Source organism: Tupaia chinensis, unplaced genomic scaffold (genome assembly GCF_000334495.1).
Source record: "Tupaia chinensis unplaced genomic scaffold, TupChi_1.0 Scaffold142219_1, whole genome shotgun sequence".
Taxonomy (NCBI): domain Eukaryota; kingdom Metazoa; phylum Chordata; class Mammalia; order Scandentia; family Tupaiidae; genus Tupaia; species Tupaia belangeri.
In genome coordinates this window covers 404214-430015 of record NW_006202069.1, presented here as the reverse complement: position 1 = coordinate 430015, position 25802 = coordinate 404214, and the positions used below count along the sequence as shown (strand labels likewise).

General features: G+C 35.4%; 1 protein-coding gene across 1 annotated transcript in view; it reads left to right on the top strand.

The window, feature by feature from the left end:
* Positions 1-25802, top strand: part of LOC102477681 (uncharacterized) — a 55004-nt gene that overhangs the window by 7545 nt on the left and 21657 nt on the right. The gene's annotated exons all lie outside the window — the stretch shown is intronic.

Sequence of the window (25802 nt, the reverse complement as noted above, 5' to 3'; positions counted from 1 at the left end):
TTCATTTACTTATTCACAAAATTTTTTGAAATTTACTTTGTTACAGACTCTGGGCAAAGAACTAACAATCTGTTGAGGTGTGAGTAAGAGGGAAGATAAGTAAAGCAACAATTTCTATAGAGTGCCTTAAGTACTGAAACGAGTAGGGGTAAGCTGGGTCTATGGGAATGGTAAGAAGCCCTCAATGTTGAACTTGCTCATGTTGTACTTAGATTTTTTTTTTAATAACTTAGTTTATTTATGCTGACACTACACAGGTCTGAATTCTATCACAGAGACCCTAGCATTGCTTCAAAAAGGCTGAGGAATACTCTTCATTTGTATTCTGGAAGAGCAAACTGTTGTACACAAAACAATTTCTCTACCATCCTATTTTAGTTTAGGTTTCTTGTGGGAGGTGATTCTGGATGCAGGAGTAAGGGAGTAAAGAGAAGACAGGGAAGGAGGGAAAAATAAGTGGGAAACATATGAAACTGGGATAATCACTGTGGGCAATAGGGGCTTAGTTGGGTTGAGACCTGAAAAGTGTACAGAATGTCTGCCATTACTGTCCCCTGATGGACAGAAGCAGGATAGGGTATCCATTGACTTTTGTCTCTCATTGGTTAAAGATTACTCTTGGGAATAATAAATTCACATCTCTGGTATATAGAAATAATACTTTTATTCTCATGCTATTGAGAAGGCTCTGGGAAGAAAGCAAAAAAGATGTGATAAGGTCTTGAGATGAGATGCTGTCAGGACAAGGTGAGTCTGATCTCACACACAGTTGTCCACTAAAGCTGCAGGTGAAATTAAATGTGGGCTGAAGAGTGTGGAATGGAGAATCAGGTGTAAAATAGAAAACTAAGTATTTCCTCAAGCAATGTAATAATTTTAGATGATTCACTCAGATGACTTGGATTCAAGTTTCTTCTGAATTTATAGAAATCTCCATTCTCAGGTTTATTTAGTTATCACAGTTCTCTATTTCTTTCTACTTCTTTAGACATGGTTGAAATGCTCACTTCTCATTCTTTTCTTTCCTTAACTAACAAATTGGATAGAGACGATAGGAGAAGAAAGGTCTGCAGGAATTTGCCCACATTTTTTCTCTCAAGGCACCCTATAGCTTTCCTTCCATAATTTCAAATTTGAAGTTGACAGGCATAATTAATCATACAATAAAGCAAAACATTCAAATCCATCAAACATAATGTATGGTTCTCTTTGTGGTTTTAATGAATGCATCCTTAGTGTACCTTTCAAAGTGTGCATTCAATGTGGTTCTGGGATAGAGCAGCTATGCTTTTTTTTTGTTTTCTCTTGTCATTGCTTCTGGTTAGTGCATTCTGGTTTGTTTATGGTTGATGCTTTCAAAGAAGCATGATTTATTGACTACAGTGAGCCTGCTGAATATTCACATCAGCCTTACTAGTATATATATGTTTGTGTGTGTGTGTGTGTGTATGTAATTTCCTATTTATAGTTCTATAAAATAAAAGTCACTCCTTCTCACTTTTGACTATGGGCTTTTTTAATTCCATTTTTTCTCATTTTATTTACATTTAATTACTGTACTTCTTTACAGCATACAAAATAAATCTTCCCTGATTGAATACATATTAGTTCATACTATTAGCACATTAGTTCACTCAAAGATATTACCATATATACCATCGTTAACACTATGGGATTTATATATATATATATATATATATATATGTATTATTGACATAGTTTTAAAACAACTGTCTTGAATTTACTTCTCAGTTGTTTAGCTCTTTTTATATACTCCTACAGTGTCTGTTCTTTATGGTCTATATTCCTATCATATTCTTGTCACAATCTATTATAGTAATTTTCTTATTTATTCTTTAATTACACTTGATGCTTTCTACCTTAATGGCACTTTGTATGGTCTCAGTGAATATTTATTGAATGGATAAATGATTAAAAGATTGATTTTTTGATTACCTCGATTGTGCTGGTTTTTTAAATTTGAAATACTATGCTGTTTTTTCTGATGTTGCCCATGAAAAAATAAATACTGGGTTTCAGAAAGGATTATGGGAGTATAAATATAGTGAATAAAGCATACAAATGATACTCAATGAGAAGGGATAAATAAAATACAACAGACTACATCTGAACAGAATCTTAGAAATACTCATTTGTAGATGAAATAAATGAGGATCATAAGAAAGGAATTTCCCAAAGTCATCAAACTACTCATGGCAGAACTAGATTTTCAATCCCAACCTATTCTGTCATGTGAAAGACAGTAACTAGGGGCCATCCGGTGGTATGTTGATTGAGACACTGGATTCCCACATGGGAATCCTGAACCCTGTAGCTTGATAATCATGCTGGGTGGATGTACGTGTGTGCCCAGAATCCTGAGAGGAGAATGAAGGAGGAGGAGTTACATGCATAGCCATCTTCCCGGGGTTGGTGTTGTGGAAGATTTCTCACTTCTCTCTCTGTCTCTCTCTGATGGGGGAATGCACCTTACATCAAAACAGACAAACAGAAAAACACAGTTGCTAAAAGGACTATGAATTTATTTTAAAGGTGAAGGAATATAGTCATGACTTTTCTGACGACTCAATAGAATAAGATGCATGGGGGCTCAACCATGCCCAAAGTGTCAAAGGTAATCCCTTTCTAATCAAAAATAATTTAATAGGATAAGGATATTGAATAGAATTAATGAACTAGGAAAAAGGAGGAGAAGACAACTAGACTAACCACTGTGTTTCTGAGATTCACAATTTAACTTTTCCTAAAATAAGAGTGAATCTTATAAAAGGACCTATATGGGTATTTGGCTAGACCAGTGACTTTTTGATTGTATTACATTGCCCTGATCCCTTCCACCTGGGAAATAGGTGATCTATTTACAAAGGGACGCAAACTAAGAAAACATCATACCCATCTGTGTTGAATTAAAGTCATTCTGTAGCACTGCTTATTATTTATATTTTATGAAATGACTCTTCTTATTAAATGTTTCTCCATTCTATAATTTCCACCTAGTTGAAATATATCATGAGTATTTAAATCTCAAAAATGAGCTAGATTCTAAATCTACACCTCATGTTTCTTAGCTGAGTCTTTTCTTCAAATTATATATACATTTTCTGTGTCTATATTCCGAATCATTTTTCACACTTTCACAGTCTGCAATAAGAACCGTACATTTGGTAGTTCTTGACCTATTTTTAAGTTTTGTCAATGTTTTTTAACTTTTGCCTTTGCCCAGGAGGAACAACCATTTCACATTGAATCATATTACAATTATTTTTTATAAACTGAATCTAAATTGGGCTGCAGTGCTATTTTTGTCTCTAATCAACTTAAGTGTATTTTTCAGCTAATTCTGCTTTTCTGAATCTTCTTTCTAGACACCTTTGTTTTTATTCTAAAAGCTTTGTCGACTAAAATTCTAGAATATAGCTAACACTATGGTGTCCTGTTCACTCATATTCCCAGCTATGTCATAGATAAAATTTTGGAAATATTTGCTCTCATGTTTCCAGTTCTTGGTGGCTTCAAACTATTATGCCAAAATGACTTCCACCTATTAGAGTATAATCATTTTTAAGTTATTTTATTTTCTTCTATTTAAATGACTAGAGATTCATAAGGGTGTAGAAAACATCAGATTCAATATCGTTTTTTCTTTTTTTTTAAATTTTTTTGAGAAGTTTTTTGCTATAGGGCGTGTGTGCTCGCCAGACAGACAGAGAGAGACAGAGAGACAGAAAGCGAGAAAACACCCCTCAGGGAGGGTGGCCACACTGCAATCCCTTCTCCTCCATTCTCCTCTTGGGATCTTGGGCGTGCACACACACGCACACGCGCCTGGCATGAGTTTAAGCCACTGGATCTGGGACTTGAAGCGCGGTCGACTACATGGGAGTCCAGTGACATAGCCATTACACTAACTACTGGTCCCAGATTCAATATCCTTCTATCATGACCAAGAAAACTGATGCCCAGAGAGGCTCAGTGACTGTTTTCTAAGGTCACACAGCTTGATAGTAAATTAAATTAGAGCCTCAGTTAGATTAGAGCTCATGACTCTTACCATCTGAGGCAGGCACTTTTTTTCACTCTGCCATAGTGTATTTATAAGATTAATGTCTAATTAATGTGTCTTTCTTAAATTTCATGTTTTTTTTGTAATATTCTGATTATTTTAACCTTTAATTTCAGGTTTTGTGGAAATATTGATAATGCAATCTACTCTTAGCCTTAGCATCCAAAATAATCTTCGCTATTAATGAAAGATGTATTAATTTCCATGTATGGCATGCAGCACATTAACTGAGCATTTTCACTTGAATTAATGGCATCACTTAAAAAAAAGTCAAATCAAATACTGTAACTGATCTTCATAATAATTACAAGAAGAAGCAATAACTGAACAGTTTTATCCTTGTTGCATTATGAATGTTTTGAAAAAGATATTAAATGAGGAGTTCTGAACAAAATATTAGAACCCAATTTATAAAGTCAACAATAGAAATCCAAAAAAACAAAAATAAACAAAACTCCCAGCACAGAAAGTAATACCTATATTAAAACTGGTTCTTTGAGAAGATAAACAAAATTGACATATAATTAGCTTGACTAATTAAAGAACAGAGAATAGAACAAGATAAATCAGAGCAGCAATGAAATAGGCAACATTACAACAGACACAACAGAAATATGAAAAATCATGAGAGAATACTATGAGCAATTATACACCAACAAACAAGAAAACCTGACTGATATGTACAAATTTCTGGACACATGTAATTTGCCAAGACTGAATCAGGAAGACATAGAAAACAGAATAGACCAGTAATAAGCAATGAGATTGAATCAGTAATAGTCTCTCAACAAAGAAAAGCTTGGATCCCATGGCTTCACCTCTGAATTCTACAAAAATTTTGAAGACCTAACCCCATTCCACTCAAATTATTTCTAAATATCCAAAGGAAAGAACCCTCCCAAATGCATTCTATGAAGCCTCCATCATCACTTTCATCCCCAAAACAGACAAGGACATAACAAAAAAAAGAAAACTACAGACCAATATCCCTGATGAATACAGATTTGAGAATTCTGAACCATAACACATTAAAAAGATGACATACTATGATTAGATACGCTTTATTCTAGGGATGCATGGGTAGTTCAACATACACAAAAGTATAAATGTAATATATCATATTAACAGAAGGAAAAAAAATAATATGATCACATCAATAGATGCAGAAAAAGCATTTGATAAAACACAACAGTTCTTCATAATTAAGACTTTCAGCAAAGTCACCAAAGAAGGGGCATTTCTTTTTTTGGAGAAGTTTTTGCCATAGAGCATGTGCTCTCGCCAGAAAGACAGAGAGAGACAGAGAGGTAGAAAGCAAGAGATCCCCCCCCCCAGGGGGGATGGCCATGCTGCAATCCCTTCTCCTCCATTCTCCTCTTGGGATCTTGGGCACGCACCCACACGTGCCCGGTGTGAGTTTAAGCCACCGGGTCCAGGACTCGAACCGCAGTCAACTACATGGGAATTCAGCAACATAGCCATTACACTAACTGCTGGTCAGAAGGGGCATTTCTCAACACAACAAAAGCCATGTATGAAAAACCCATAACCAATATAATGAATGTGGGAAAACTAAAATGTATTACACTGAAAACTGTAACAAGACAAGGTTGCCCACTTTCTTTTTTTTTTTGGAGAGGTTTTCACTGTAGGGCACGTGCGCTTGCCAGACAGACAGAGAGAGACAGAGAGATAGAAAATGAGAAATCACCCACCAGAGGGGATGGCCACGCCACAATCCCTTCTCCTCCATTCTCCTCTCGGGATCTTGGGCACACACGCACACACGCCTGGCATGAGTTTAAGCCACCGGGTCCAGGACTCGAACCGCAATCGACAACATGGGAGTCCAACAACTTAGCCATTACGCCAACTGCTGGTCCCAAGGCTGCCCACTTTCTTCACTCCTTTTCAGTATAGTACTAGAAGTCCTAGCTAATTCAATAAGACAACAGAATAAAATAAAAGGCATTCAAATAGGGAAGGAAGAAGTAAAATCATTGCTATTTGTGGATGACACAATTATATGCATAGAAAACCCAAAAAAATCCATAAAAAATACAAATACAATAAAAGGCAGGATTTAAAATTAACATATGAAAATCTATAACATTTCTATACACCGACAAAGAACAGTCTGAGGTAGAACTGAACAAAGAAATTCCATTTACAATAGCCACCTGCACATGCACACAAAATAAGATAACTAGGAATAAACCTAACTAAAGCCAAAGACCTCTACAAGGAAAGCCATGAAAAACCAAAAAACTAAATTGAAAATGATACAAAAAGGTGGAAAGACATCCCATGTTCCTGGATTGGAAGAAATGATAGAATCACAATGCTCTACCCAAATTAATTTACAAATTTAATGCAATCCCATTCAAATTAACAGGGATGTTCCTCACATATTTAGAAAAGACAATCATAAAATTTGTCTGGAATCATAAAAGGCCTGATATTGCTAAAGCAATAGTATACAAAAAGAATAAAGAGGCATCTCACTCTCAGACTCCAAAATATATTACTAAGCTGTGATAATCAAAACAGCATGTACTGGCTCAAAAACAGGCACATAAACCAATGGAGCAGACTAGAGGCCCCAGAAATAGCCTCCCCATACATATAGCCATCTGATTTTTGACAAACGATATAAAACAATCCAGTGGGGAAAAGAAAATCTCTTCAGCAAATGGTGCTGGATAAACTGAATATCCACCTGCAGAAAAATGAACCTGGGCCCCTATCTCTCAACACTAACAAAAATCAACTCAAAATGGATCAAAGATCTAAATATAAAACCTTAACCTTTAAAACTGCTGGTGGATAACACACAGGAAACTCTTTTAGACATCAGAGTAGGCAAAAGTGCTTTAAAAAAAGACCCCAAAGCACAGACAGTAATCCCCAAAATAGACACGTGGGATTATATCAGGTTAAATAGCTTCTGCATAGCAAATAAAAATATAGAGTGAAGAGACAACTCGTGGAGTGGGAGAATATGTTTGTAAACTATGCATCAGTTAAGGAACTGATAACCAGAACATATGAGAAACTCAAGCAGCTTACCTTAAAAAAAGAAATAATCCAAGACGTAGTGCTTTAAGGTGCTGGAATCCCATGTGGTTGACAGCAGTTAGAGTCTAGACGTGGTGATATGAAACTCATGCCAAGCATATGTGCGTGTATGCCCCAAATCCAAAGAGCAGAATGGATGAGAAAGGATTGCAGCATGGCCCTTTGTGGAGTGATTTCTTACTTTCTGTCTCTCCAGTGAGCACACACACCTTATAGCAAAAATCTTCCCTCCCCCCCCCAAAAAAAAAGATGAAAAAGTGAGCTAACTAGACAACTCTCCAAGGAAGACATACAAACAGCCAAAAAGCATATAAAATAAATGCTCAACATCCCTTAGCATAAGGGAGATGCAAATCAAAACCACAATGAGATACCACCAAGCATGTCAGAATTGTTAAGAGTAAAAGTGAACTCTCCTACACTGCTGGTGGGAATATAAACTGGTCCAGCCACTATGGAGTACAATATAGAGGTTTCTCAAAAACCTACAAATAGAACTACGATATGATCCAGCAATTCCATTCCTGGATATCTGCCCAAAGGATAGGAATACACTCAGTTGAAAACATACTCTCACATCCGTGTTTATTGTGGCATTATTCACAACTGCTAAGACATGGAATCAAACCAAATGTCCAAGAATACATGTATGGAATAAAAAAGTATGGCTCATATGCCATATGTAATACTACTCTATCATAAAAAAAATGAGAACTTGGCATTTGCTAGAACGTGGATGAATATAGAAGATTTACTGCTAACTGAAGCAAGCCAGACCATTAAGAAGAACCATTATATGTCCCCACTTAATATATACTGAATGTCTGCACTCTATGGAAGAAATGGAAAGATTGGAAGATATAAAAGAATGGACAGCAACTGTGCATACTAGAGACAATGTGGAAGGCCAGTGGGCAATGGGAGTGTTGGTGGTGGGAGTGAGGAATTCAAGGGGAAGAAAAGCAGAACATTTAAGGGACACAAAAATGGATAATTTTCTCTTGATGATAATATGTATGGTAATATCTTTGACTGGACTAATTCATAGTATATTCTTTTTTTTTTTTTTTGAGAGGATTTTCGCTATAGGGCACTTGCACTCGCCAGACAGATGGAGAGAGACAGAGAGACAGAAAACGAGAAATCACCCCCCAGGGGAGATGGTCACGCCTCAATCCCTTCTCCTCCATTCTCCTCTCGGGATCTTGGGCACGCACGCACACGCGCCCGGCGTGAGTTCTAAGCCACTGGGTCCGGGACACGAACCGCGGTTGACTACGTGGGAGTCCAGCGACATAGCCATTACGCTAACTGCTGGTTCCCCATAGTATATTCTTGATGGAAAGAATAATTTTCTCTGTTGTAAAATATGTGCAGTAATTAAATATAAAAAAGAAATAAAAAATATATATGAAAGAAAGAAAAAAAGTATTGTAGCCCACAAATACATACATTGATTATGTGTGAACCAGAAATCACAATTAAAAATAAAAAGTAGACCACATAGAAAAACAATTTTATCCACAGTGTTTAAATTCGTCTTCTTCTTTTAATTAGCAAGAAGGTCCATGCAGTTTCTAGTTAAGTGGAAAAGTGAGAAAACAACCTCTCTTGGGGAATGTCCGCACCATGATCCCCTTTCCTCCATTTCTTTTTGAGATTTCTGTCATTTACACACTCGTGACTATTATGTTTTTTTTGTTTTTTTTTTTGAGAAGGTCGCTACAGGGCGCGTGCGCTCGCTGGACAGACAGAGAGAGACAGAGAGGCAGAAAGCGAGAAATCACCCCCCAGGGGGGATGGTCACGCTGTAATCCCTTCTCCTCCATTCTCCTCTCGGGATCTTGGACACGTACGCACACGTGCCCAGCGTGAGTTTTAAGCCACCATGTCTGGGACTCGAACTGCGGTCGACTACGTGGGAGTCCAGCGATGTAGCCATTACACTAACTGCTGGTTCCTGACTATTATGTTTTTTAAGCTATCAAGTCTGGAACTCAAACCATGCAGTAAATCAAGTGGGATCCACCTCATGTAACCATGTGGACTGGGAATATTAAATTTTTAATATTTTTTTTAGAGTAGGGCTCTCACAGTTTATCCAAATATTAGCATACATTTTTAAGTGTCTGAATTGAGACAAACATTCCAGGTGTTATAAATGACATTTGGAGGCATTCAATACTAAAGTAGCACAAGAAATCTATGCTTATAGATCGTGAAACCTCTGGATTTCCTTAAAAAGAAAATATATAACCAAATACAAAAGTGAAAATGGTTATGTACTCACAAACATTAAAGAAAACATACCCTGAGTTTCAACAATAAATGTGTATGCTGCAGAAAACATTCTTAAGAAACAAATCAGAGACTCTGACTGTGGCACAATAGTAAAACAACAGTAAATCATGACATTCTGCAGTACTGTCAATTCCTCATGGTAAGGTTCCCAGTTTGAGTCTGGAGATCTTCCTCAGTACTTTAGGGATGTGCTTGGCCATAATCCAAGCCTGGCTGAAGTCTGGGAGTCGATTGTGGTGTTGAGAGCCTGGGGTTTTCTACTCATCCCCCAAGTGTCTTGCTTATGGAAGAAAGAAACTTTAGAAAGAAAAGTATTGGCTTATAGCCCCTATGCAGAGCATCTTCTCCCTTAACAGTCTACATGCAGTCCTTGAGGTCAATGCAAAGACATTCTTAACAGAAATAAGTAAAACCCTATTAAAAAATCAATTTGCAAAGAATATGCAAATTAACAAAGGAGGTTTATTTTTATCTAAGTACTCACAGACATATTTTTGAGATGCTAAGTTGTTGTTCTGCCAGTAAGCTTCAGTTTGAAGCTAGCTTCTAAGTCATTGTTAGTTTAATCATAAGACACTAAGCAAAGATTTTCATAGAACAATGATGTCCAAATGTCAGTGCCTTTTATTTTGTTTATTCAACTTAAGAATAGTCATGTATATTATGGAAAAATCAATGATCAAAACATCTGTCCCTAAATTATGTGATCAGATCATGAGAAAGAGTAGAATTTCATGTGGAATGGAAATAAAACTATTGAGATAATTCCTTCCATTTCCCTATTCATTTTTCATGTGTAAGTACAATACTTTGTATTCTACATTGAAAGACTTTTTTGATTGTTTGTTGATGTTATCAATAAATTCTACCTTGGTTATTATTCAGATCATTTGTTGATGTTATCAATAAATTCTACCTTGGTAAGTATTCAGATCTGAAAGCATATGTTTTAAAGTAAATGGAACATGAACTTTCCAACTAAAAAAATGTTTCTGAGAGACTTGGGGTAAAAATATATGTCAGTGCCTTCAATCAATATACTGGAATCATTTGGGGACTTATTAAAAATATAAATTCAGGTCCAGCCTGGGTGAGACAGTTGATAATGTAGTAGACGATAGTGCTAGATTACAGTGGTAGAAGCCACATGGTAGCCATGGGTTTAAATCCTTAGTCTAGTCAACCTGAAACTTGTCAAGTGTGCAAAATCCTTCCCATTTGTCATTATAACCTTCTCTCATCAAAATACATGCTAATATTTATGGGATTTCTACACAGGTAATATGGAGATATTAATATGACTAATAAAATTACCATAGTTGGTATACATGAGATCCTTAATTACTCAAATTCTAAGTTAATTATTACTAAAGAAAACTACAAGATTCCTCAAAAAGTTCATGATCCTGTGACAGGGAAAGCATCATATTTTAATTTAAAATAGTTATTTTGCTTTCAAATAAAAATGTATTTGATTTATTTCATTTATTTGAATTAATGGTATATTTTTATGATTTGCCCTTTACCAATGTAGGTAAGTATTTTTTGCAGTGGTAAATGGTAAATGGAAACAACCAGTTCTCTGGAAGAAAAAAAAAAGGTATTTGTATGGTTTACCAATTTGCATGGTATTTTCAGCCACTTGGCCAATATCAAGCCAAAATGATGCCATTGTATGCAGAGGTGGGAAGAAATGCACACAATTTCCTCTTCCACACTGGTGTAATCTGCCTCCATCTCACCATTGGCTCTGTGTTTGCAGGCTACAGCTACCAAATGGAAAGTAAGGAACAATCTCACTCACGTCTCATACTACAAAACCCAGGGTAGCTCTTAGGAACTGGGAAAACACAAAGAAGAGACAAATAGAGTTCAAAAAGCATTCCCTGAGGAAGTGACTTCTAAGCTCTTATTCATAGGGCAAATTTCTGGATCTCACATTGATAAACTTTACATAGGATATTTGACAGTAGACTAAAGAGTATCTGACCTGGAGTAGCCAAAGACCAGGCCATGGAGTAACTGGAGTGATAAAATTAGGAGCTGAGTATTATGTCTTATTAATGGACAGCCGTTAAAATGTTGAAGATTACTAGATATAGCACAGAAAACACATTGGGTAAGGTGGGGATAAGGCAGAGGACAGGGAGACGTACCAGACAACATTAAAGAAGCTCGCATATTCCTCAGAAAGGGAGGCCTGTAAACAAAGGGTTTACATTGGTATAAAGCAGTAACAGTTTTAATAAAAGAGCTTGACTAGATTGTTTTCTAGTTTTCTGTCCTGTATACACAACTAGGTTGTAAACTTCATGAGTCGAAAGTTTAAAATGTTATCAATTATACAGATGTCTCTGAATATGATCCATAGAATGTTACCAGTTAATTAAACAGATGTCTCCCAACAGTCATGTGCATGTATTGAGAAACAAAATGCACAAGTATTTTAAAATTGAATGTTTCAGTTTCCACCTGGAGTTTGATTTTATGGAGATACTCCCACCTGAAACTTTAAAGAAATAATAATGAAAAGAAAGCAAATAATTGCATTTAAATTACTTTACAATTATCAGCAAATACAAAATAAAAGTGAACTGTAAACATTTAAAAACACATCTTATGTAATAGTAAGTACAAATGATAGAGCTCTCTCTAAATTCTTCTACCATTTGCAAATTATACATTTACATCTCTTTGCAAAATGGTGGTGAAAGATCCTGAATACTTAGAAATTTTCTAATTATGAAGGACCTCTTGCACTATATTAATAATCCTGGGAGGTGAATTATAGTAACTTATACATGTAATAATATGCTTCAAAGAAAATGACCTTGGATTTGGTTGTGAACTATAGACTTGTGACACTCTATTATACCTCTAAATCAACTTCTCATATTTAAGTCTTCTATTATCAACCAGCTCTATAACTCACTAAATAAAAGTAGTATGTTTTCTCTGGAAATCATTTGAAGAATTGGATTTATTTATCATAAAATACAATGTACACACTTTAATATTAAATACTCTAAAAATAAATCACAAAATTTGCTAGCATTAACAGGTAAGCTGAACAATTATATAAAAGCATTGCTGTGTATAAAATATACATAGTATGGAGGCAAGTTCCAGGATGGTACTGAAATTTTCTTGGTATTTTAGCCTGTGCTCCATCTTGCATAAATGATGTTTTAAGTATGCTTCAATCTCAAATACTTGGCTAAAAGAAGAGAAGAGCATTAATATGCATAGGTGGGAGTATGATCTCTTTGAGGTTGCAAACCTTTATTTTAAACAAAGTGTAGTTTTTACTTCAGTAACAATATCAATAATCTCTGTGACTTTAATAGACACCAAAGTGAAAGTTGTCTATTGATGATAATGTATATGGCAATGTCCTTGACTTGATAATATACACTGTATTCATGCTGGGAAAAACCATGCTGTACATTGTAAAGATATACATTGACCAAATGTAAACATATATAGTTATATTATTAAAAATAATGTCAGTAACTTGTAACTGGATCTTAGATTTCCCTCACTCTACATGTCCAACACAAATAGTGAGATGGCATGGGTATGGTAGGTTCATAGCTCAATTATTCTCCATCTTGTGATGCCATTATTTTAACTGGGGCCTACAAATACCTACAAATAGAACTACTATGTGATCCAGCGATTCCACTCCTGGGTATCTACCCAAATGCTATTCTGGGGGCCTCCAGCATAAGGGAATGAGAATTCATGGATACTGATACTGTCCAGCAAAGAGAGGAAGAGGGGGAAACTGGTTATAGGATATAGAAACACAGGATATAGGTGTAAATAGCAGATATAGTGTGTGTGAAAGAGGAGGGTTTGAGGAAGGACATTTAGAAGAAAAATAGGGTGGCAAAGCATTAATGTTACAAAGAAATGTTGTATTATTTGTTGAAGATATTTTGTAGTTTTATCAACTCTACTAGGGAGAAATGTTCATCTGTTGAAATATCCATTTTTATTTTTTTAATAAGCAAAAGGTTGGCTCTTTACAATTTTTAAATAAAATGTGACAAATATCAGTGAGCACTGAAAAGTCCCTTTAATTTTATTTTCACATTGATAAACATGCCTACCAGTTGTGAATATAGTTGAAAGCATTTTCATACATTTATGAGAATTCATCATCACTTTCATAGAGAATTATTTCCAGATATTTCTTTTTTTTAATTTTTTTCTTTTTATTATTTTTTACATTTCATTTTCTTCCATACAATCAATCACATTATTATTAATCTTACAAAATGGATATTTAAACAGGTGAATATTTATTTTGTAAGACACATAATAATGTCATTGAATGTATAAAAGAAAACGAAATATAAATAAATAAATAAGAATGGTAATGGCAAGGCACCACTCCTCAGTTCTCTACTCATGGAAGATACTTTGCTACATATTTTCATGACTTTGTACGTGAGTTAATGGCCATGAAGATAATTTGCTGTATAGATTATGGGCTTATTCTGTGAAGATACTGTTTTATGAACTTTATACAAATTATCTAATGCATTCCTTAAAGCCAATTTGTAAGGTAGATAATATTTTTATTTTACATGTGAAGGAACTGAAGCTTAGAGATATTAGTAACATTCTAATGGTCACACTGTTTGTTGGTAACTGGGTCCAGAAAGGTTTGAATACAAATGTAATGCTTTTAATCACTTCTCTTCACCATTATAATATAGTGCATTTATGACAGAGTCCTGTGACAATATCAAACCAATATACTCAGAATCTTTCTCCACTCAGTGACCCAAACGATCACTTCCAATCAGTAGTGATTGTCAAAGGAGCTGAAACTTATTTCCCTTCCCTCTTAACTACCTTACTTTACATGAAAAAATTGAAGTACAGAAAGGAAAAAAATTGCCTAAGGTGACCCTCAGGGAGATAATGCTAGAACCAAGAATAGGAGAACTCAGCAATTCATATTCAGGAAACTCAAATTCTCACACCAGAATATTTACTGAGATGTCTCCTCTAGCAAGTACCACATTTCAGATATCTGGAGCCCTTGATTGTCAAATGAGAAAGGACCTACAAGGAGCCAATGCTCAGGGCATGAAGTACTCAGTGATTACTTCTTCCAGTGTTTTCCCATAATGCATGTAATCATACATATTAGTCATGCTGAGAGTCAATCAGAATTCTGGGAGAGATCAGTAATTACTCTGGTTAGATTGCCCCCAACTAGGCTAAATTGTGGGAGGTGCCTCAGGTGACTGATAAGACTGACTTGTATAGAGAGGAAGGAAAGAAAGGGAAATGATAAAGCAGAGGTAGAGAGGATAAAAAAAACTGAAGGAAGAAAAGTATTGAGGTAAAGACAAAATGGTAAAATATACATATGGTTATTAGAAGAAAGAGACTTCTCAGAAACTCTCAACACCATCCTTGTGTGCAAGTTTGTTATTTTTGCTCTCAAACTTAACATACAGACAAAATATCTCCCTTCATCAGAAAAGCTATGGCTTTTTCAGTGCCTGTCGGTGCAAGATCTCTCTTTTACTTCCTTAATTACCAGTTTGGCCTGGCCTGGATTTCACCTTTTCCCACTCATCCCGTCTTTAATTTGCTAGGTTCCCATCTTGGGGCCCTGAAGTGTACCAAGGACCATCGAAGGCAAGTTAAGTGTCTGCTGTCTCAGCCAAAAGCTGTAGAGAATCCCCTCTCCTGATGATTTTAGGTGTGCCCTCCTGCTCAGAGATGAGAGGTGTCTTTAGATGAGGGGTTTCAAGTTTGTAGAAACACTCAAATCTTTTCAAGTAAATTTTCAAGGTTTCTAAAACATGATGCCTTAAAAACAAAAAACAAAGAAACAAACAAAAATCAAACAAACAAAAAAACAAAGAAAGGTTCTGGGTTCTTCACAGCAACTTTCCTTACAATTCATTTTTCTGTACGTGCGTACATGCATCTGAATCTTTACATTGTTCAGAAAGCAAGAAAGACCTTTCTTTGGCTTATTGTGTTAGCAGGATAGAAATGCTGAATGAAAGATAGAAATTAGTGAGAGAGATCCTACATTATCTGCATTTGACAGAACATCTTATTCTGTATAATTTAAATAGCTGAATAGAGCAAGTAGTTTAATTAAAGGAAAACTATGAGCTGAAAACTTAATACAATGATTCTTGAGGGTACTTAACAATATTCTCACTTAACCGGTATTATTTCTAAGACTCCAGTACTATTGTTCTGAGTATCTAAATCAGAAAGTTAAGAGAGTTGTATATGTCAGCCTTAGCAAACAAGAGTACAAAATGCAAGTTTGAAAACTAATTTCTGTGATCCATTTTTGATACAGTATACTGCTACTGTATCAAGGAGAGGTATGAATGTTAAGTGTGTGTGTGTGTGTGTGTGTGTGTGTGTGTGTGTGTGTATTTTTACAAGAAGCATAATCTGATATTTTAGTGTTGCCATGATAATCCAAACTAAGAAATGTAATTGTAGGGAACTCATCAGAGTCCCAGTCCAGTGTATTGCCCTCAGCCTCAGTATCAAAGATAGGCTATTCTCCCCTTTTGAAAAAGCAATGTAATACATTTAAAGTTATATGTAATCCAATGTAATATAAAGAAGATTATGATGATAATAAAAATAAATTTTAAAAAAGATAGGCTATTCTCTAACTTTCTTGAGGAGATCTTGTTTCAAAAAGTTTGTGGATAGTAAAATTAAAATACAAGTTTATTTATGGGGCCAGCAGGTAGTATGGTGGTTATGGTACTTGATCCCACATGGCTGACTCTGTAGTTTGACTCACAGACCTGACAGCTTGAAAAACACACCAGGCACATGTGCGTGAGTGCCCAAAACCCTGAGAGGAGTCTTGAGTAGAAGAGACTGTGGCATGGTCATCTCTCTGAGGGAAGGAAGGAGAGTAATAATTTCTCATTTTCCCTGTCTTTGTGTCTCTCTCTGTCTGTTTCTGGCAAGTGCAAGCATCTCATGGCAAAAATCTAAAATAAATAAATAAAAATACAAGTTTATTCTTGTGCAAAGAAAATTCGAAATCCACACATTGTTCTTTCAAAATCTGCATTTTTCAATTAACTCTTTGGAGACCTGTCATATGTGTTCCTATCTTTAGTCAAAGGAATTCTGGTTCACACTAAAATAATGCAGTTTAAAATCTCTTCTCTGACCCACTGTGTGGTGATTTTACTTTCTCCACTTGTAAATTTCCCAAGGTGGAGAATAAATTCCCTCTCAGAAAACTCATTTGACTTATGTGAACTTTAATAACTTATATTCTGAAAAAAAAAAGCAAGAAAGCATATAAGATACCTTCTAATTAAACCTAGCACTTAACCCTGAACTTCTATAATAGTAGGAAATAGCACTGTATTCTTCTTATTTCTGAATCTGGCCCTCTTAGTACATTTGCATTCTTTTTTTTTTTTTTTTTGGAGAGGTTTTTGCTATAGGACGCGTGTGCTCGCCAGCCAGACAGAGAGAGACAGAGAGACAGACAGCGAGAAATCACCTCCCAGGGGGGATGGTCACGCCGCAATCCCTTCTCCTCCATTCTCCTCTCGGGATCTTGGGCACGCACACACACTTGCCAGGCGTGAACGTAAGCCACCGGGTCCGAGACTCGAACCACGGTTGACCACGTGGGAGTCCAGCGACATAGCTATTACGCTAACTGCTGGTCCTACATTTGCGTTCTTGAAAGGTCTCTTTCTTGGCTAGTAATAATGGAACTCTGTGACCCTGCCTGCACACCCTGATAATCGCATTTTAAAAGAAACTCACTGAACCAACCCTGTAGTCTAATGTTTAAGGTAGCAGGATCCCACATGTCTGACTACAGTTCAAATCCCAGTTCCAGCAGCTTGAAAAACATACTGGATACATGTACGTGCATATCCCCAAATCTTAACAGATTGGAGAAATGGAGACAAAGAGATGGGAGCATAGCCATACTCCGGTGGGGGAGCTTTCTCACTCCCTTCCTCTCTTTATCTCTCTCCCTCTCTCTCATGAATTCACATGCCCTCTGGTAACTAAAAAAGTAGAAAATAAAAAAGGAAGTAACTAAAACTCTTATATTTATACTACAACAGTGAAAATTATGAGAGTAATATTTTATTTATATATTATATAAGAAAAAAGGATTCTGATAATGGATACTTTTTAATTAAATTTATTTACTTTACTTAATTCCCTGAACACATCATCACAGCATACAAAATGCCATTTCCCATCCAGAATACATTGTATAGTGTCTTAATCATACATGTTATCATCAACAAATAATTTTCTATTTCTTGTTTCATATATATATATATGTGTGTGTGCGTGTGTGTATATACTATATATAATATATGTACTTTATATATATAAATTTCCCCTATTTCTTGCCTTCTCCCATTTCCCACTCTCCTCCCACACTTACTCTGATATCGACAGTTGCTTTCCATTCCTTTTTCCCTCCATATTTTATTGACTCACAAAATATCTTAATTAATCTAACTAATTTCAATAGCAAGTTCAGCTGATATGTACATATCTTGAACACAAGTCTGACTTTAGGCATGAAACTCAGTGAGTAGAGTGAATATACTATCACGTAGCACTTGGCTGAGGCTATATAGATTATTGTGGTCATTAAACAGGTATTTTTAATTTCAAGAAAGGCAGTTTTAGCTTTAATAAATAAAAACAAAAAATGTTAAAAGTATTTTTCTTAAGACTTAAAGTCAAGAAACAAGTTAGAATTCTGTTCAAATAGTAGGTACATAAACCTATTAACAGCTCAAGAGGAGACAAAAATCCTTAAATATGGAAAATAAAGCATAGAAGAAAATCAGTAATGTTTTAGTCAGAAGTCAGAAAATTCTATTTCACCAGTTTCGTCTCATATACTTAATCTATCTTCCTTTGTAGGTAACTTGATGTTTCTCTCTTGCCAATCTTAGTATCTTGTCTTTGTCTGTGGTTTTGGTCAATCTGGCTATAATGTGTCTTGGAGAAGATCCTGAGTTAATTCTATTTGAAATCCTTTGTATTTCTTGGGCCTGGGACTTTGAACACCTCTCTAGGTTTGGAAAGTTTTCTGCTAGAATTTTATGGAATAAATTATCAATAACCTTATTAGTCTATTCACCATCTGGGATACCAATTATCCAGATGTTTGGACATTTGATGGTATGTAGTATTTTTCGTATATTATTCTTTTTTTTTTTTTATTTCCTGCATTACAACCTTCATTGCTATCAGTTCCATTTTATTCTTTTTTATGGTGTGCATTTCCTCTTTCATATCATAGGAGGACTTCCTCACTTCCTGGAACTCATCAGCTCTTTTCTCCTGCATTTTCTAGAGTTCATTGTCTCTCTTCTTTTGCATCTCTGTTAGCTTTGGCAATCTGAATTTTCTGAATTCTTTATCAGACATTTCCATGAGTTCCACTGTCCCATCTGTGGATGAAGAGTAGTTTTTCTTTTCCTTTGGAGGAGAGGTATTTTCTTGGTTTCTCATATTTCTTTGCCTCTGCAGTGATTTCTGGTCCTCTGATGATTTCTTCCTAATTTCCTGAAGTTCAATCTGAACGTTCAGAGGCATGTAGGAGGAGGTAATCTGCAGATTCAGTGGGAATTGAGGATTATTCTAACCCTAATAGTATTCAGATATTTGGCTATGGTCCACTTAGACACTCAATGCATGGAGGAACACAGGAGAGGGATCTGGAGGCTGAAGTCTCAGCAGAAAATCTTCATTTGTTTAGTCCATGAAAGCAGTATTTCTCAGCTCCAGTGGTGGAGTCTTCTCTGAGACCTGCACTTTTGTCTCTCCACTCGTAAATGGGGTCTGGGCAATGAAGTCTCAGCAGATAATCTTCATTAGTTTAGTCCCTGAAAGCAATAGTTCCCAGCTCTAATGGCCTGATTATAGACTGTTATCCTCACATATACTCTTGGTATGTAAGGAAGAAAAGAGGCTTTTGTTTGTTTGTTTGTTTTGACTTTGCTATAGAGCATGTTTGCTCACCAGAAAGAGATCAAGAGGAAGGGAGTAATAAATCACTTCCCAGGTGGGATGGTCATATCTCTTCTCCTCCACTCTCCTTTTTGGATTTTGGGCATGCATGCCAACACTCCCAGTGTGATTTTCAATCCACAAGATCCAGGACTTAATCCACATAGTTGGTCATGGGGGATCCAGCCACTTTTACCACCACACTATTGGCTGACCCATTAGAATGTTAAGAAATACAATCCAGAAATATGAGAAAAGATTATATGCCATGAACAATTGGGATTTATCCCAGGAATTCAAGGTTGTTTTCGAACAGTTGAGGTGGATGCTTTCTTCATAAGATCTTTTTATTTGCCTTTTAAAATTTGACTGCATTCCTATAACATTTTTATAATTATAAGAAAAAAGTTAAATTGCTAAATTTGAAGTCTAACCAAAAAGAAATTAAAACTGTGTAACTAATATCTGTCAGAAATTTTAGTTATAATGTTGATTATGTTGTTGATTATGAACTTTTTCAACTTATGTTGTTATATTAAGCAAAATTAGCAGAAAGGAAGTACACTTTTTCTGAATTATAATTTTTCAATGTTTGGTTTATGGAACATTGGTTATCTTTTTTACTTATTAACTATTCCATAGGTAGTTTAGTGATCTTAAGAAAAAAATGTAAAAAATTAAAAGTAAGTTTAACTATGGTTTTTCACATGAATCATCTTTCCAATGTTGTTATTATTACATTCTTAGAGTTTTTCACACATACATAAGATTATATTTATTACTGACTCTCAAATGACACTTCATTTAACAGGTATAGTTCATCTATATTAATATACTTGCATGTCATTAAGAAAACAATTTTTTTGGAGAGGTTTTTGCTATAGGGGACATGCGCTTGCCAGAAAGAGACAGAGAGACAGAAAGTGAGAAATCATCCCCCAGGGGGGATGGCCATGCCACAATCTCTTCACCTCCATTCTCCTCTCGGGATCTTGGGCACACATGCACACATGCCCAGCATAAGTTTAAGCCACCGGGTCTGGGACTCGAACCGTGGTTGATTACATGGGAGTCCAGCGACATAGCCATTACATCAACTGCTGGTCCCAAGAAAGCAATTTTTAATGTATGATGTATATTTGTGACAAAATGCACAAATATTAGTGGTATTCAAACTGACCTGGTTCAGTTTAATACATTTTTATTCAGCAAACGCACTCATGTAACCAGCACTTCCATTAAGATGCAAATTATCACCAGTGTCCCATAAGCCTTATTGGTACCCCCTCCAATTCATTATTTCTACAAAGATTACTTTTATCACTTGTATCACAATAGCTTTTTTAGTTTTGTACAGACAGAAATATACTGGAATATAATTTTTTATGTTTGATATATTTGTCTTTTATTCTTGTAAGTAATTAAATGTAGATCCTCAACTGAAACACCAAAAGTACACCAATGACTGCGAATAGTGTTCTAAAGTTTAAAAGCAGCAATGGAAATGGTAATATAAATAGTACGATTCAGAATAACATCATAAACATAACTAGAAACTGGGACAAGTGGGAATACGAAGCATATATCTGTGAATTCAAGAAAAGAATTGAAACCTGTGAATGTAATAATTGCATTAAAGCATCCATAAAAAAAATTGAAATTAGAAAAATAATTCAAAGGGATATTTTAAAATTTAGATTTTTTATTCAAGTAGTGATGAAATTGTCCCCTACGTGTATAGATTCACTTTTTAAAAATGTTTATTATGTATTTATTTATTTATTAAGAGAGATAACCTTTATAAGGTTTTCATACCACAATTCTCCCCCAGCCCTGCAGCTACCCAGAATTACAGGTATGCCCATGGTTGTTTCCATGGGCACACTGAGGATGTCCACATAGATCTAGGCCATCAACCCCTATGGCTTCCAGTTTTCCTGTCACCTGTGTCATCGTGTCAGGGCCCATACATCAATTTTTTTGGGGGGGAAGGGGGGTTGTTACTATAGGGCATGTGCACTCTCCAGAAAGACAGAGAGACAGAAAGCGAGAAATCACCCCCCAGGGGGAATGGCCACGCCGCAATCCCTTCTTGTCCATTATCTTTTCGGGATTTTGGGCACGCACATACACACGCTCAGCATGAGTTTAAGCCACCGAATCTGGGACTCGAACTGCGGTCAACTACATGGGAGTCCAGCAACATAGCCATTATTCCAAATGCTGATCCCCCGTACATCAATTTTTATAAAATTTTAGTTAGCTATTACTTAAAGCCATAAAAATATTTTCAAACATTGATAAACCAATCTTTTCCCAACTAAGTTTGAATATGAATCAATAGAAAAATAATGGAAAACTTTGCTTATATCAAAGAAGATACAAAAAGATATGTTGGCATCTTTCAGCATCATACTCATCATGGCAAAATAAATACAATGAGATACAGTTACTACTCTTTTAAGAACTTCATTAAAACCTGATACAGGATCTCTCAAGAAAGAACATTGGCATGGGAATTGCTCATCTGTTGCAAATAACTGGCAAAGTGGGAAGAATATATGAAACAACTATTTTTAAATATAGGGCAATAAGCAGTACAGAACCTGAGAGAGTAGAAACAGATAAATTGAATTCTATCTGAATTTTTATTTCAAGGCAATTTCCTGGCTGTTGCACAGTGATGTGGACTCCAGATGACAGAGAACAAAGTGGTGGTTTTGAAGGTCTATCCAATGTGGATGAGCACACAAGCACTTGCCATAGCTCTTTTACCTATCTCAGTGCAGAGAAAGCAGGTGACAAAATCCCAGATTCCAGCTTTTCCTTTAGGAAAGAAAAAATTGGACTATATATATAACATCCCCAATTTTCTGGATGCTATTCAAAAGGCTGGTTTCTGTCTTGTCTGTCTTGGGACAATGACAAGACTTGGTATACTCCAGACTTTGGAGCAAAGGTGGGGGATGACTAAAGACAAGAGTAAAAAAAACTTAATAAATTACAGTGATTTTCATGAGCACAAATGTTTGAGAAGCACTCAATGTTGCTGGTGGACCTGATTGGCAAAGTTTATCTACTATGTGGCACAAGTCAGTCTGTAGACTGAGAATGGTGGCTGTTTTATATACTGCACAGAAATCAACACAGAATAAAGGAAAATGAAGAAACAGAAGTGTATTTCAAAATAAATAACAAGACAAATCTTCAGAACCAACCTAAATTGATTTGAGATAAATGATTTACCAATAGTGAATTTGAAATATAGGTCCTAATCGTGCTCATAAAGTTCAGGAGAGTAATTCATGAATAAAGTGACAATTTCAATGAAGAAATTAAAAATAAATTCCAAACAACAATCATAAAGTTCAATAATACAACTGTACTGAAACATTCAACTGGGAGGATCAACGAAAGACTAGATCAGGCACAAGAAAGGACCAGGAAAGTTAAAGACATTCAGTGGAAATCATTCAGTCACAGGAACAAAAAGATAAAGAATGAAAGAAAATGAGATCGTTTAAGGAACTTATAGGAGCCATCAAGTGGATCAATATATGCTCCAGGAAATTATAGAAGGAAAAGAGAGAGAAAAAGAACAAAACCAATTTAAAGAAAATGTAACTAAATGAAAAACCTGGGTTCAAACCTGGGTAAAAATATATATATATACATAAAGATGCAGGAATCCCGCCAAAACACCAGATAGTATGGATCCAAAGAGACCTGTATAAGGACACATCATAATAAATTGTCAATTAAAGACAAAAAATTTTTTTAAAAAGACAAAAATTACTTGTTATATATAAAGGTGCCTCCATAAAACTTAGCATATTTTATCAACAGAAACATTAGGCCATAAGGATTATGATCTTGTATTCAAGATGCTGAAAGAAAATAAAAACAGTCAAGAATGCTGTGCCTACCACTTTTGTGTGTGTGTGTGTGTGTGTGTGTGTGTGTGTGTGTGTGCGCGCCAAAAATCCTGAAAGGAGAAATGGAGAAAAAGGGATTGTGGTATGACCATCTTTCATGAGGAGTGCTTTCTCACCTTCTCTCTCTTTCTCTCTGTCCAGTGAGGGTGCACACCTCTAACAAATTAAAAAGTATCAAAATAATTATAACTAAATTATGTTGATTAACAAATAACATAAGTAACTGTGAATTTTGGCATCAATACATATAATGTGGGGGAGGAGAGCAAAGTTGTATTATTTTTGTGTACAAGTGACATTTTGTCATCAGCTTAAAATGGGCCATAATATTTACGAGGTATTATATGTAAGCTTCAAGATAACCACAAAACAATACCAACAAAAGTTACACATAAAAAAAGAGAGAAAGAGATTAAAGCTCATTAATGTAGATTAGAACAACAACAACAAAAAAAAAATCAATGAGGGGACCAGCAGTTGGTGTAATGGCTATGTCACTGAACTCCCACGGTTTGAGTCCCGGGCCCAGTTGCTTAAACTCAGGCTGGACATATGTGTGTTTGTGTGTGTCCAAGATCCCAAGAGGAGAATGGAGGAGAAGGGATTGTGTTGTTCCCTCCCCCCCGGGGGGGGGTGATTTCTCGCTTTCTATCTCTCTGTCTCTTTCTGGTGAGCGCACATACCCTATAGCAAAAAACCTCTAAAAAAAAAAACATTTAAATACAAAGATAGCAAGAGAGGAAAACAGGGACAAAATAACTATCAGACAAATGTAAAATAGTTTAAGAATTACTTCAAGTGTAAATGAATTGAACTATTGAAGACAGACTGGGATAGGTTACAGTAAGTTAACTCTTGAGCAACTAATTAAAAAACAAAGTGAGCCAAGATGATATTTGCTATAAGATTAAAGAAAAGAAAATCTGCAAATTTAGTGAGAACTATTGTAAATAGTGAGAAAACAGAAAGTAATTTGGGCAAAATATGATAGATATTTTTAGAAGTAATTTGTTATGTCGTTCATACCAAGAGTAAATACTTATCACCTATAAAGATATTTTTCTTTGAAGTTTGTATTACTAGTATGTAATATATAAATGCGAATATTTCATATGTGCCATACATATATATGAAAGAAATACTTGGCTAAATTTTATTTATCACTGAAAACCCATGCTGTGGAAGAAGAAAATTATGGGATGTTTTCTCATTTAATCAAGGATTATTTTGTAACTCAATATTAAGTCTAGGAAACTTCACTAAGTATCTCCAGCCAGCCTCAGTGGAATAGAAATACCGCAATGCTCAGTGAAGCCAAAGCCACATGGGAAAATCTCAGGTTCATATCCTGAAGTCTCCAAGCACACACTATGCATGTGCCCATGATTCTGGCTTGCTGAGGATAACATTGTATCATGGCATGAAGAGTCTGTTGAGAGGGCCTGTCTATCTCTCTTTCTCTGTCTCTGTTTCTCTCATGGAGGAAATAAATAAATAAACTTTAGAAAAAGAGTATCTCTGATAGAGGACCAGCTTTGTGGGTAGGAAGTCAGTTTGTAGGACAAGTAAGAAAAAAATAATACCTGTACATTATTCCACAGGGTGCTTTAATCACAGAAATCAACTTATATATATCCTAAATTTGATGCAGCAACAATTATATAACTAATCATATAATGACTATTTAATGCACTTTTTTACATACTCTGGAAAGAAATGGTAAAAATAAGAAAACCAAAAACAATGGTCTTTTGTATAGCGAGATATGCTTGCTTTTTAAAAATATGCATATGAGTTTTTGAAGGGAAAAATTTGATAGAGTCTTGTCTTTATACCTGAAGAGTAATATATTCAGCATCTTGAACAGCCTATACCTATGATTTTATGTACAAAACAGGATAATTTATAATACTGTGGATAACTAATCAAAATGTCTTAAGTGCAAGTGGCTTGCAAAAGGATTGCCAAGAACTTGGTTCTTTCCCCAAATCTAAAGATCTCACTTTTTAGAGAAAGAAACCAGTGGTATATTATTAGGCATAGTTAAAACCCACATTTAAATGCTGTAATAGAAGATGTAGAATATTTGTCAGCGCCAAATAAAACCAGAGACTAGAATTGAAATCTATTCTCTGATGTCTCTAAAGTTGAAATATCCAACCTTCCAGCTGTTGAATGCAATGTGCTTGTCAACTTCACATCTAATGGTGCACTGATAATAGTTTTTATTGAGACATCTCTCTATTATCTCTGAGTCCTCATTTCATCTTAATATCCCAATCTATCTGAAAAAAGCCATCGAATACTTGCTGCCATTATCAACACCCTATGATTATGAGTTAGAATTTTCTAATTTTAAATAAAGAATAGGG